The sequence below is a fragment of the Cebus imitator genome, unplaced genomic scaffold (genome assembly GCF_001604975.1).
Source record: "Cebus imitator isolate Cc_AM_T3 unplaced genomic scaffold, Cebus_imitator-1.0 Scaffold313, whole genome shotgun sequence".
Lineage (NCBI taxonomy): Eukaryota > Metazoa > Chordata > Mammalia > Primates > Cebidae > Cebus > Cebus imitator.
Genome location: NW_016107628.1, coordinates 2077401 through 2091004, shown reverse-complemented (window position 1 = coordinate 2091004; position 13604 = coordinate 2077401).

The window sequence follows — 13604 nt, the reverse complement described above, 5'->3', positions numbered from 1 at the left end:
TTAAAATTATTTTCTTTTAAAATTTCACTTTTTGTTAGCAACTAATAATTGTTTCTATTTATGGGGCATGATGTGATGTTTGCATACGTGTATACATTGTGGAATGATCAAAGCGGGGTTCTTTAATAAATCTACCTTTTTAAATCTAAGGAGTCTATAGCCTTTGAATTCTCTTTCATGATTCTACGACACTTGTTCTATACGTTTATGGATTCCTGTGAAGGGACGCAAGTGTAAAACCTAGGTCACAAGGTTATGGTGTATCTGTCTATGAAACAAAATAGATTGATGATCGCCTGGGATAAGGGTGGAGCAGGAAGATTTAGGTTAAGATACAAGAAGAAAGAAGAGGAAATAACATGAATGCACCTTGGATCTCTTGCAAATAAAATAGCCAGAAAGTGATAAAGGCAAAAAGAAGAAATTATCTCAGGAACTTCCCATTATCTTATAGTCTAGGTTATTCCTTCTCCCAGAGCCCTAATCATGTTTCCTTTCAGAATCAGCTTCAGAGATTCAGGAGAACCAGATATAATATTTGCTGGTTCTTGACATCTCCCAACTTGTTGGTTACTTTAATGGCTATAAAATGTTAGGAGTTGTTTGAAATGACACACTTGGGTTTGTTCGTTATTCATCATCTCTGTTGTGGTTTATTTGCTTAGATAGTTCCACACACCTGTTACCATAGCTTTTTCCTTTGTATCATACCTTGCAGAAAATACGATGCTTTCATGTAAGCTACCTCATTTGACTCTAACAACCTGGTAGATAGCAAAAGTGTCTGTCTCTCTCTCACAGGTAAGGCAAGTGTACTAAGTGCCCTCTCCTGGGCAGAGTAACCTGTGAACATCCTCATCCTTGCATTTAACATGTTGCATTGAACATACCTCCTTATATATTTGGCACACTTTCTAGATTACACGCTTATTATGTGCAGGAATAACTTTTTAAATCAAAAAATGAGTCACTAGAATATAACATAGCTTGTGATTTACCATGTGCTCAAGATTTCAACCTGATTAGAATGTCAAAAAATTAAATATCATACTCAAGTGGTCGATCCAATACCAGAATTCAAGTCTTCTAACTTCAAATCCACTTTGTCCTTACCACATTTTATGGCACACATTCTTTACCTTGTGAGAAGATGATCTGCCTACATACTTTTTCCAAGAAACTAAAGCATAGTTCCACACTGCTTGTTCAAGTAAAACTTGTCTTAGCATTTCTGACTTCTCTGGAATAATCCAATTTTAATTATCCAAGTTTTTGAATTATCAAATTTTATAATAAGAGTTTTATTCTTTTTAATCCTGAGATTAGGGAGATAAGAAAAAGGAAAAAGGGGTAGGAAAACAGGCAAATCAAGGATACAATTGATGAAAACACAAAGGCAAGGAAGGTCAAGAGGATGTTGCTTAATTTCAATCACAGTTTTATGAATCAATTTTCAATGTCTCCCCAAATCATCAGCTTCTTTTTTTGTGACTTACATGAGAATTTGGTCATATACAAAATATCCTCTAATCTTGGCCACAACACTAGTACTGTTTTTATATATTTTTTTCAGGTTGCTTCATATGTTTGTTTTGCCTGTTTTTCATACTTAAATCCTTCCATGTCCCATGTTCTCCAATAAACCTTCCCTGCCTACTAGAGTCCTTACAGATGCTCATTCTCTTTATATCCCTTAAGGACTTTAAAATCATGCAAGTACGGGAACAGGATAGTATTATCTTGTATTATTTTATAATCAGTTTGCCTATGTAGATGCCTCATAACCCTATTTACATTGTTTATTTGAAGCAGGAGGAATAGCAATGTATTCTAAAGAATCTGCAGCAGCTTTAAAAAATACTAGGCACATAACAGACACTTATTAAATACTTAATGAATTATGGCATGGTTTAATTCTTATTGTGTTTATGAGTTTTATCATTTTTTTTAAAAGAATGTATTCTTTATTCTACTATAATCCATATCATTCTTAAATTTTTGTTTTTCTGAAAATTATTATTTAAAAAAGAGAAATCCCACTGATGAGTTTTTCTGCCTTTCCAGTTACTTCTGTTGCTTGGCCCCTCAGCATTTAAATTTGATATATTAAGATGAGGTGGGCATATATGTGTGTGTATGTGTCTGTATTTGTGTGTGTATATGCACTCTATCAGAGCGGAAGCTTTTTCATTTCAAGAAAAGAGCAAATAAAGTTTTACTTTGACTCAGAATCCTTTTTATAACAATAAAAACTATGCAAATGAATTCACATCTGAATTTTTGGAAGAAAATCTTTCTTTCTTTAGGTAGTAACTGACAAAGAAAATAGACTTACCTACTTATGTCCAAAAGATCAAGGAAGCTGCCATGTGACTTTGTTGACTTATAGTCTGGTAGATCTTTTAAATATTGAAAGAGGCAGCAGAAAGTCAGTTGTAAAATTAATGGCATTTGTCCTGAAAGATTAAATAATTGGAATAAAATGCACCAAAGCATTTCATAAAGGGCTAAATGGAGACTTAGTTGCCCAAACCTTTTTGAGTCTTAAATAAGAACTGAAAATAACTTGGTCTATATTCATATGTCAATTCAGATTCTATATAATTATATTTGAGAGTATTTATAGCCCTCTGGGATTCTAAGAAGTAGAGCCTTCTGAGACTTAGTAAGTGCTAAAGCAAGAAAGAAAATAAATGACTAACTTTGAACAGGACATATTATTTAATACCAAAAGAAAAAATTCAAATTGCAATAAAACATTCCATCTCTGCAAAGCACTACAAATGTAGATAAGTGTTCTAGTGATTTCCTGACATCAAGCATACAAAACATTGAAATTCCAGGAGAAACCAAATTCTCCAACCAGGAGATATACAATAAAACTGCCTTGATAAGGTATAAGAGATGAAGGCAGGAGTTGGTAAGTGCAGGTACGTTTGGCACTTTTGGGAATTATATAAGCAGGCTCTGTTCTCCTAAATCAAAGCCTGGAAAAAAATCAAATAACTAAATTTCTTAATTCTGTCCAAGGAATTATTGTAAGAAAATGCCTTTCATCCAGCAACCATTTATTGAGTGTCATCATTTGGACAGCAGTATACGAGGCATTACAGTGATACAAAGATAAAATATGTGAATTGATTTGATCTAGTAGAGAAGACAGATGCAAGCAGAGCTGGCTATAATAAGAGGTATAACGATGCTCAATGTTATTGCGACATTAACAACAGGGCAGCTACAAGGATGAGCACCCCCAGCAGAGATTGCCTTGACCACAACCAGGGCTGAGATTCAGCAAATGACTTGATGAACAAAAATATTCTGGAATAATAAGCCAAGTGGAAACATAAGAATTAGGGCTAAAAAGTCAATGCTGAATGTTTTGAGCCTCGGACACTCAAAGGAAAAAGGAATGATGAGGAAGGCTGAGAACTCCTGTTTCTGGCAGTGGCTCAGCTGGTCACATGAGAAAACTTTCCTTCTGAAAACAAAATTGTTGGGAAAATATTTTTAAAAATCTTTAGAAATCTACTGACGAGCTGAAGGTATAGTAGAAATTTTTACGTCAAAATCTAAAGAAAGCAAATCCATCAAGAAACACTGGAAATTGCTTCTGTTCCAAGGAGATCTGTTTCTCTGGATGACATTACAAACCCAAGCTGTTGATGTGAGAGAATCACAGGCATGATGAGGCTGACAGAAAATAAAGACAGAATCTAATAAGTCAGGGAGTTAAAAATTAGATATTAAACATGTTTCCTAGTTTCCAAATTTGATGCTTTGACATCTGAGGCCTTCTTTCCTGATCAGAAAAAAACCAGCCCTCTTGGGGTTAGCAGATTCACAGGGAGTTTAATTTCATGTGCAATCAAATAAATCCAGAAGTCATACGTACAATTGCCTATTTTTTCATACTCTTGGACTGAGGGACACTATTTTCTTAACCTAATCACCCCACCAGGCATCGGGCAACTAAGGATAGTCCTGGAACCCAGTGAAATTGTTTAAACTTGCCAATTCTAAACCTGCTCAAAACCACTTACCCTGCTTTGTCTCAAAAACCATTATGAAGGCTCTCCAAAACTTCCCCTTGCTCTCTGTCTACAAGTGAACTTTGTGCTCTGGTATTCTCCCCATGGCACTTCATGTGTGGTGTGATATGTCCCTACCCACTCAGGCACTCAGGAACTCTAAGTAATCAACTATCTTTCAATGGCAGTCATCTCTTGATCTGCAGACCTCACCATATCTGAATAAAAATAAAATCAACATTTTAAAACATGTTGAAGGAGAGGACCAAAGTTGAAGAACTGACAGTATCTGACTTCAACTTACTGTAAAGCTACAGTAATCAAGACAGTGTGGTATTCGTGAAAGAACAGTTAAATAGAAAAATAAATAGGTTCTCAAGCTATGAAAAGTCATTGAGGAACCTTAAATGCATATTGCTAAGTGAAAAAAAAAGCCATCAGAAAAGCCTATATAGTATGTGATCCCAACTACCTGACATTCTAGAAAAAGCAAGAGTATTGAGATAGTAAAATGACCAGTGGTTTCCAGGGATTCAAAGAAGGCAGGGAGGGAAAAATCAGTGGGGCCCAAGGCATTCCTAGGACAGTGAAACTATTCTGTATAATACCATAATTGTGATACATGACATTATGCATTTCTGAAAAATGTAGCATGAACCCAAATGTAAAATATATGGGCTTAGGTTAATAAGAATGTGTCAACATTGCTTTAATAAAAATATACTATAATAATTCAAGATGTTAATAATAGGAAAAACTGTGCAGGCGAGAGAAGCCGTAAGGGAATTTGGTATTTTCTGTGCAATTTTCTATAAACCTAAATATGCTCTAAAAATAAAGTCTACTAAAAAAACAAAAAGAAAATAAGATTCTCATAGACGTGATATATGTAGAGATATAGGCCAAACACCGTATGATTCCTTTCATATAATGATCAAGGAAAGGTCAAAATTATAGTGCTAGAAGTAAGGATAGAAGTTATATTTAGAAATGTAACACCTGAGAAGCAGTACAATGGAGACCTACACAGTTCTCATAATATTTATTAGTTACGTTCAATTTGTAACAATTTTATCAAGCTAAACTCTTATGATTTATGTGCCATTTAGGGTACATATTATGTTTTAAGATATTTACTTTACTTAAAATATACAAATTAGAGTTCTTTTGAGAATAGTGAGTTAGAAATTTTCAGTCAACCCAGAGAGTAGGAATAACAAGAACAACTACAAAAACTATTGGAAAAAAAATAAGATTGAAGGCATCAGACTTTAACAAAGGATTAGGATTTAGGAAAAGCAAGAAACCTGTGTTGTCCTGGCATTTGGGAGTAATTACCTCTCAAGGGGAATCTGACAATTCGGAAAGATATTACCAAAAAATCAAGAGGCTGAGACACATGGAGATAAAGGGCAAATATATAGATCATAGACCACTGAAGAGTAATGGGGCTGGTGAACTTCCCAAGCTTTGAACTGACATTTAAAAAGGGAATATAAATAGGAACAAAATTAAACAAGAAATAGATCAACTTTCACAGAAGCCTAAGCTTAGTTTCAAGCAGACTTAAACCCTGGTAAACTTGAGCCAAGACTCAATTTAATACCCTACCTCTATAAGTCACTCTGAACAGTAGATCATAGTGGCATTTGGGGTCTCTTAGGATCTGTATAGGTTAATAGACAGCATATCTTATAATCCCTAGAAGGCCTGGATATTTTTCTTTATCCAGTACACAGATACCTTAGTAGATGGCAAAGTTCTCTAGGGAAATATTGGAACAAGATTCCCAGGACATAATTGTGGCCATGCTGTAGTGTCTTTTCTCAAAACTCCCATCTGCTCTCACAATCATGGGGTTTTGGGTTTGGGAATTGTTGTTGAATTGGCAATTGTGTAGGAGGACGTGAATTAAAACACCAGTAACTTACTTTTATCTGTTCGTAAGACATGAAATAAATGTCAAACATCACTTTAGTTGTCTGCTCATCTGCTTCATTGCTAGAAATCCCTTATCCATTAGCCATTTCTACAGATCCCTGCAGGACAAAACTCCTCTCATTACTCTGAACTTCAGATTTATATTGGTCATTTTCTGTATCCTCTCCCTGACAGTTTCCTGTAGACTTCTGCCTTCCATCCCCTGGAATACTATTATTCTTATTGATAGCAGTGAACTCAATTTCTCTGTAGCATCATCACCATTGTCTCTAGGTTACGAATGACAACTTCCACAGAACTCTTCAAAGATGTTCATATTCTCATCACCAATGCACTTCTTGATGCATTTATTGATGCATTGGTGAGTGATTATTTTCCAGGTCCCCTGTGTAATGCTGGTTAGGGATTGGCCAAGGAGGCTGTCCAAATTAATTCATTCCAATACATCTATTTCTCTGAACCTTTGACTGAATTCCTTTACAGTGAGTGAAAAGATGTGGCATTTCCAACTTATTAACCATAAATCAATGTTTAGTTTAGGTTTTGTTTAGTCTATTAGCTAGCAAAATATTAATGTCACTTTTGGCTGCATGAGCCAATATATTAAATTCTGAAGCCCAAGAGAGTGCTCCCATAGCAATGAGTTTGACTGAATTCCAATTTACGTTTCCTCCCCCTTGGCTAAAATCTTTACAGTTCTTTCCTACATACGCTCTCCTAACTCCCACAGATACAAAGTGGAAGGCATTTAATTATTATTATTATTATGGCAGTTTATCTGTTCACAGAACCAACCGTGTACCTCTCTATCCAATTACACTGTGAGCTAGTTCCTGTAGTATGCCTAGAAACAATTTAAGTGATGGGGCAATTATTTCAGGTGCAACCCTGAGACTTTTATGTAGAGGACGGTTGATTACCTTAGATGTGGTGTGTGTGCCTCTGTGTGTGTGTGTGTGTGTGTGTGTGTGTGTGTGTGTGTGTGTGTGTGTTGGGGGTGTGGTATTTACCTCAACAGACAAGGGTAATTTAAAGGAAATGGGTCATCAAGATCTCAGCCTCACTCGGATCTGCTAAAAAATGCCCATTTCATGTCTCAAAGTCTTATTTCTTATTGAACAGAAGAGCACAGGTCAGGCTGATATTTGAAAGCTAAATGTACAATTAGTTTGTGTGCTTCATCCTTACCCATGGCTGCCCTGAAACCCCAGATGATCCTTCAAATGTGTCACAACAACATTTTGATTCTTTCATATATCTTTTAAAATGCTTATTACTTATAATTTCCCTTTTGTCTTTGCTTACTCTCTAATTTAAAAAAAAAAAGCCAGAAGCTTAAGAAATCTCTGAAATCCCTGTTATTGCCATGCCATCTATGTGACAGCCACATGATCACCCAATGTCTTGCCCTCCCTTTCTAATTCATCCTATGCTATTACTGGTGCTTATCTGATAATTAAATGGCATTAGGTCAAGAGTTCAAGACCAGCCTGACCAACATAAGGAAACCCCATCTCTACTAAAAATACAAAAAAATTAGCCAGGCATGGTGGTGTGCTACTGTAGTCCCAGCCCCTTGGGAGACTGAGGCAGGAGAATTGCTTGAACCTGGTAGACGGAGGTTGCAGTGAGCCGAAGTCATGCCACTGCACTCCAGCCTAGATGATGGAGTGAGACTCCATCTCAAAAAAAAAAAAAAAAAAAAGGTATTAAATGCTGCAATGAACTCATTCTTTTTTATCCCAACAAGGAAGTTATCTGTATACTCATTAGATATACAAGTAACCCAATCCAAGAATCCCATTTTCAGGATTTTTTTTCTTAAGTCACTCTTGCTCCTAATCACTGTTTCACCCAAGGTCCACTAGAAAATAAATAGCACATCAAAAGAAAGGAAATTAAGAGACAGGAAAATACCATAGACAATGAAATAATCTGGGATTAGCAGCATCCCAGTTTTTATATCTTCTATATTTGCACCCTGTTATTGTAATCCATATAGGTCAGACTTCTGAGGACGAAAGCTGAGTGAGGAATGGCAGACAGCAGATCTGGAGTGAATATGTACATATCAAATAACAGCATAATATTGGCTAAAAATCTGACAGAGATAGTACAATAAAAGAAAATTTCAAGCCAATCTCTTGATCATGGGTGCTGTGAAAATTAAGCAGAAGCTTTAAGAGCTATGGCACAGCTCTATTATCTTGCTTCTTCCCCCTTAGTAACAACAGCATGCTATTCTCTTAAAGGCTGTTTCTTCCATCTTAATCACAGAATAAAGGAAGAAGAATCTTTTTCTTTTTTTTTTTTTTTTTTGAGACGGAGTTTCACTCTTGTTACCCAGGCTGGAGTGCAATGGCGATCTCGGCTCACCGCAACCTCCGCCTCCTGGGTTCAGGCAATTCTCCTGCCTCAGCCTCCTGAGTAGCTGGGATTACAGGCACGCGCCACCATGCCCAGCTAATGTTTTGTATTTTTAGTAGAGACGGGGTTTCACCATGTTGACCAGGATGGTCTCGATCTCTTGATCTCGTGATCCACCCGCCTCGGCCTCCCAAAGTGCTGGGATTACAGGCTTGAGCCACCGCGCCTGGCAGGAAGAAGAATCTTTTGAGAGATGATACCCACACACAACTTGTTTAAGAAACAGAACTTTGTGGTTCTCAGCGATTTAGAATTTAGCATTATCTTCTATTGGAGAATAACCTAACAAAGCCTGACTAATAGAGATATAACAATGAAATAATTAGACTTATAAAACCCAAAGGAATGTAGTGTAGATGTGTTAACATGTGATATATTAGGTTTTATAACAAAATTACCAATGATAGAGGGGTTTGGTTTATAATGCATGCATTTTTATTCATTAGGAAGCCACCAGTATATATATATACACAGACATTCAGAATTAAAGAAAGAAATGCAAAAATCTAACATCATTTGGGAGGTCTAATGTATCTTTTACAATAATACCATTACCTATATATAAATAATATGTTTATGGCTGTATATTTCCTTCTATGTACTATTTTAGTTAACTATCACAAGTTTTCATGTACAGTATTTAAAAATATTTTCTTACTAAAATATGATTTCTTTTTAAACTATTATTTACAAGTGTGCTTTCTAAGTTTCAAACAGGGATTTTCTGGTAATGTATTCTATTCATTTTTTATGCAATAAATATTTATCGCTTGTTATATACCATGCACCCTTCCAGCTCTAGACTAGACATGCATCAGTTAGCAAAATGAATAAATATCTCCATAAATATATTTATGGCTACATATTTCTAAGACTTCCTTTTCAACATGGAAAAGAAGACAGGCTGAAAGCTGCATGTAGAGCCCGAAAGTCATATGTTAGAGGAAAAAAAGGCTACAGTAAAGATAGGACTTGAAATAGTTAAATTAGAAAACAAACTTACCATACAGATACCAACAAAATCAAAAGTTTGTTCTTTGAAAAAAACTGATAAAATTGACAAATCTCTAGTGAGACTGATAGTGAAAGAAAAGCCCAATATACGTTATAAGAAATGATGAAAGAGATATAAACACCGATGCTGCAGAGAATAACAGTTAATAAAAGACATACTGTAAAGAACATTATGTATAGCTATGTATAATTTAGATAAAAATAAATGAATTATTAATAAAATAAGCCATAATATGATTCATTCTGGAAGAAACTGGGAACTTATACAAACATTTAACAACTGAATTATTTGTAAACCTTTCAATAAAGTAATATCCAGTCCCCAATGGTTTCAGCAAAGATAATAAAATTTCAATGATTCACCAATTCTTCAGAGAATATAAAAGAAAAATCCCCAAGTCATTTTATGAGGCCAGCAAAATCTTGATTTAAAAACTTCATGAGAACTGTTAAGAGAAATAAAAATTTCATACTAATATTCATTCATAAGCACATACAACATACACACACAAATAAATACGGCATATCTAAATTGTCTCAGTCTGAGTAAGTGTGGTGTGTGTGTGAGTGAACCCTGCGATGGAATGGCGTTCTGGTCAGGCTTGGCTCCTGCCTTGTGCTTCAGCCATCCAGAATCCTGAACTGAAATAAATGGGTTGGAAAATGAATGAATGAATACAAATTATTTCCAGACAAAAATTTGTAAAGTATGCAATAATGATACAAATGCATGACAATAAACAATGTGATATGAAAGTGTTCAATGAGCCTGCCATATTTGCAATTGTTTTGAACTACCTGGTGGTAGGAGGTGTCCTTACAATGTTCTCTTTGCAAGAATTTATTCCTTAATGTAACCTCCACTACTATGATCACCATTACTTACTGATTCACCCAAAATTGGGTACATAATTATCATCATTTATTAATCTTTGCAAACATATGGATAGCTCAGATTTATTATAATATTTACTGTAATATTACTATTACAGTAAGTGAGGACTTACTTTACAAAGGTGATTTGGGAGGGTTCATTAATTTCACCATTTCTCTGTCCTTTTTTACTCCCTCTTCCACTTTAGCTATCTCTATTTTGTTCTTACTAGCAAACCCCCCTCGGACACTCTAGGGTTGGGGAGGCCTTGTGAATAACATTGGCCATTGCTTGTTGACCTAATATGCATAAGGAAATTACTTAAAACTTTACACAAGTTGTCTTATTCAATCTTCATGATCAGAAAATAAAAGAAGGATATATGTCAATTGTGAGGTAATAAATGGTACATGTGAAAATCAGGATAGAAGTCCTGGGTTCCCCATCACAGTGTTAATGGGAGCAATGGAATTCTTGATCTAGAAAGCCCTCACATCAGGACCTACAAGACTTCCTCTTGGGCTGGGTTTGCAATGCTTGCCCAGATCATGGGTTGAGTGAAATATCAGGGGTGTTTACAAGTTTTGTTTGGGCATAGAACCAAGTGGCCTAAGTACTAATCTTGACTGCCACAAAACAGCTGAGTGGGACATTAGACAAGCTATATTACCTCTCTAGCCTTGACTTCCTTCTCTGTGAAACAGAGATTACATAGAAAATTTGATATCTTTGAGATTCTAAAACATGGATAAGATACCTGACTAATAGTCTATGCTTGGGAAGAAATAGAAGAAAGGGTTGAATCCAAGGAATGGCTGCAGAGAAAGATCAAGTGGATTCACCTAGCTAGGGAGTTTTGAGATGACACAAAATTATCCTGACTCTGGCATACTTTGCCTGGATCTGGGCCCTAACATACAACCAATTTCCATATGACAGATTCCAAGACCCTCAGGGCTGTAAAAAGCCTTATAACCATCTGATACTACTTTTGCTAGCCTTTAGAGGTTTGTTTATCAGAATCCGCCAATTTCTGCAGAGAAGAACACAGGAAAAATAGATACACAGTGTCTAACTGGTTATGTGAAACTAGTGTCCTGTATTTGATCTGCACTAATATTATTGGCTTTTCAATTATTTTATATGTGGGTATATTCTTAAGTGTTTGGAATAGCTGAGATAGTGAAGACTGCTGAGAAAGCAATGTTTTTGATTTTTCTCTTTCAGTTCCTTCAAGTTCAATGCACCATAGCAATTAGGAAGTATTAGCATTGGTTTCTAGTAAGGGGTTAGGATACATTTCTTCAGGTTACAGATGTTCTGTAAGCAAAACACCCTGAGCCAATGGGGAGAATTAACCCAAGGTCAGCATGAAACAGGGACAGAGAAGGGTTTAGCAACCTGGGCCAAGGTCCAAACAAGTAAATAGAAATGCACTAAATCCTGACACAGACATCAAAACAAAGGAACAGGCAAGCCAGAGGCAAAGGCATTATTTTGTTATGCAGAATGAAGTGAAATGGATGAGTAAGAATATGACTTTAACATTTGTGTTATGCTTAATATAAAAACCAAATAAATGAGGCCAGAAAATGTCCTTTGCTGTAGGTAAAGGGTATTGACATTCATTCACTGAAGATTTAGCTTCAGAAACTATAAAATGGGAGACCGAAGATCAAGCCCTCTCCATCTGCAGAACCACAGGGGAGGAGGAGTCAGTGCCCAGTCAGTGCCAAGTAAAGTGTGCCCGGGAACAACATGGCCACAAACAACACCAGGCAGTGTAAACAGTGTGATCAAGAAACCCACCAGGTTTCCCAGCTGGTGACAGACTCTGAAGTCCATTCATTTTACTATTAGGGTGCGTAATGTAGTATCCACTAGTGAATACAAAAATAAGACATTTAAAATAAATAAATATATAAAGAAGACAATAAACTTTATCTGTACTCTCACCACCCAGGTATCAATCACTTCTATTAATATGTTCACATGTTTCTGACTTTTCTATGTGCATGCTATGGAGAAAAGAGTTTTATGGCAGGCCTGAGCTGCTATTCTGAGGAAAGCCTGCTTGCAAGATTGGCCATTGGCTAGCATCTGAAAACTTGGCTGGCAAAGTGTTCCTTATATAAAACTTTCCCTAATTGATAAGGTGGCTCATTGCCCCTCCTTGTTTGTACAAAGAATGCAGAATTTTGGTACATGCTAAGCAGAGATTGCCAATGTGACCAATTCTGAATGAAGTCCCCCGACACTGCATTTCTAATGGGATTTCCCGGGTAGAAACATAACCCAGATGTTGCTGCATTTTTGTTGCTGGGGAAGGGTGCACTGTATGACTCTTATGGGAAGAGATAGCATAAGAAGTCTGCACATGGATTCCTGCAGACACCGCCTGTGTCTTATGATTTGGCTTTGTGGTGAATTCTCATTAAACTCCTGTAATCAGTACTACCTGTGAAGACAACTCTATCTGAGTCTTGAGTCCCTGTAGTAAAGCTTTGAATGTGTGGTTGGTCTTGGGACCTTCCCCACAAAACCAACACATGTAATATTTTTAAAAGAAGAGATCATATTATCTACACCATTTTCCACTTTTTATATAGAACACATAGTAAATATGTTTCTACATCAATATAGACCTATAATAATATCATAAATTATTGAATATTATAGTTAGCATTGGACTTTTAAGTTTTGCACATTTTATCACACCTGATTTCCCCAACCATTCCACCCTACTTTTAACTTTCCATCATGGAAACCTTTTGGAATTTGATTCTTTTTGCTTCTTCACTTTCATGTCTTAGGAAAGTTGCTCATTTCCCTTGATGCATCTTTATTAGCAAAGTAGAAAGAATTGGTGTCAAAACATAATGCAGTAATCATTCCCAAAGAATATGATAGCAGTGCTACAGAGCAGATGTTGTATCTGTGGTTGGAAAGAGATGGAAGGGGACATCACTAGTCATCAGTGGGGAAACAGAAGGACCCTGTGGCCCAGCCACAGACACAACTTAATCATAAGAGATTATAAGAAGAGGCTAGCTCTACACATTTTTTTTCCCCATTTATTTATTTTATTGTATTTTAGGTTTTGGGGTACATGTGAAGAACATGCAAAATTGTTGCATAGGAACACACATGGCAGTGTGATTTGCTGCCTTCCTCCCCATCACCTACATCTGGCATTTCTCCCCCTGCTATCCCCCCCCAGCTCCCCACCCCCCACCGTCCCTCCCCTATTTCCCCCCAACTGACCCCAGTGTGTAGTGCTCCCCTCCCTTTGTCCATGTGCTCTCATCGTTCAACAC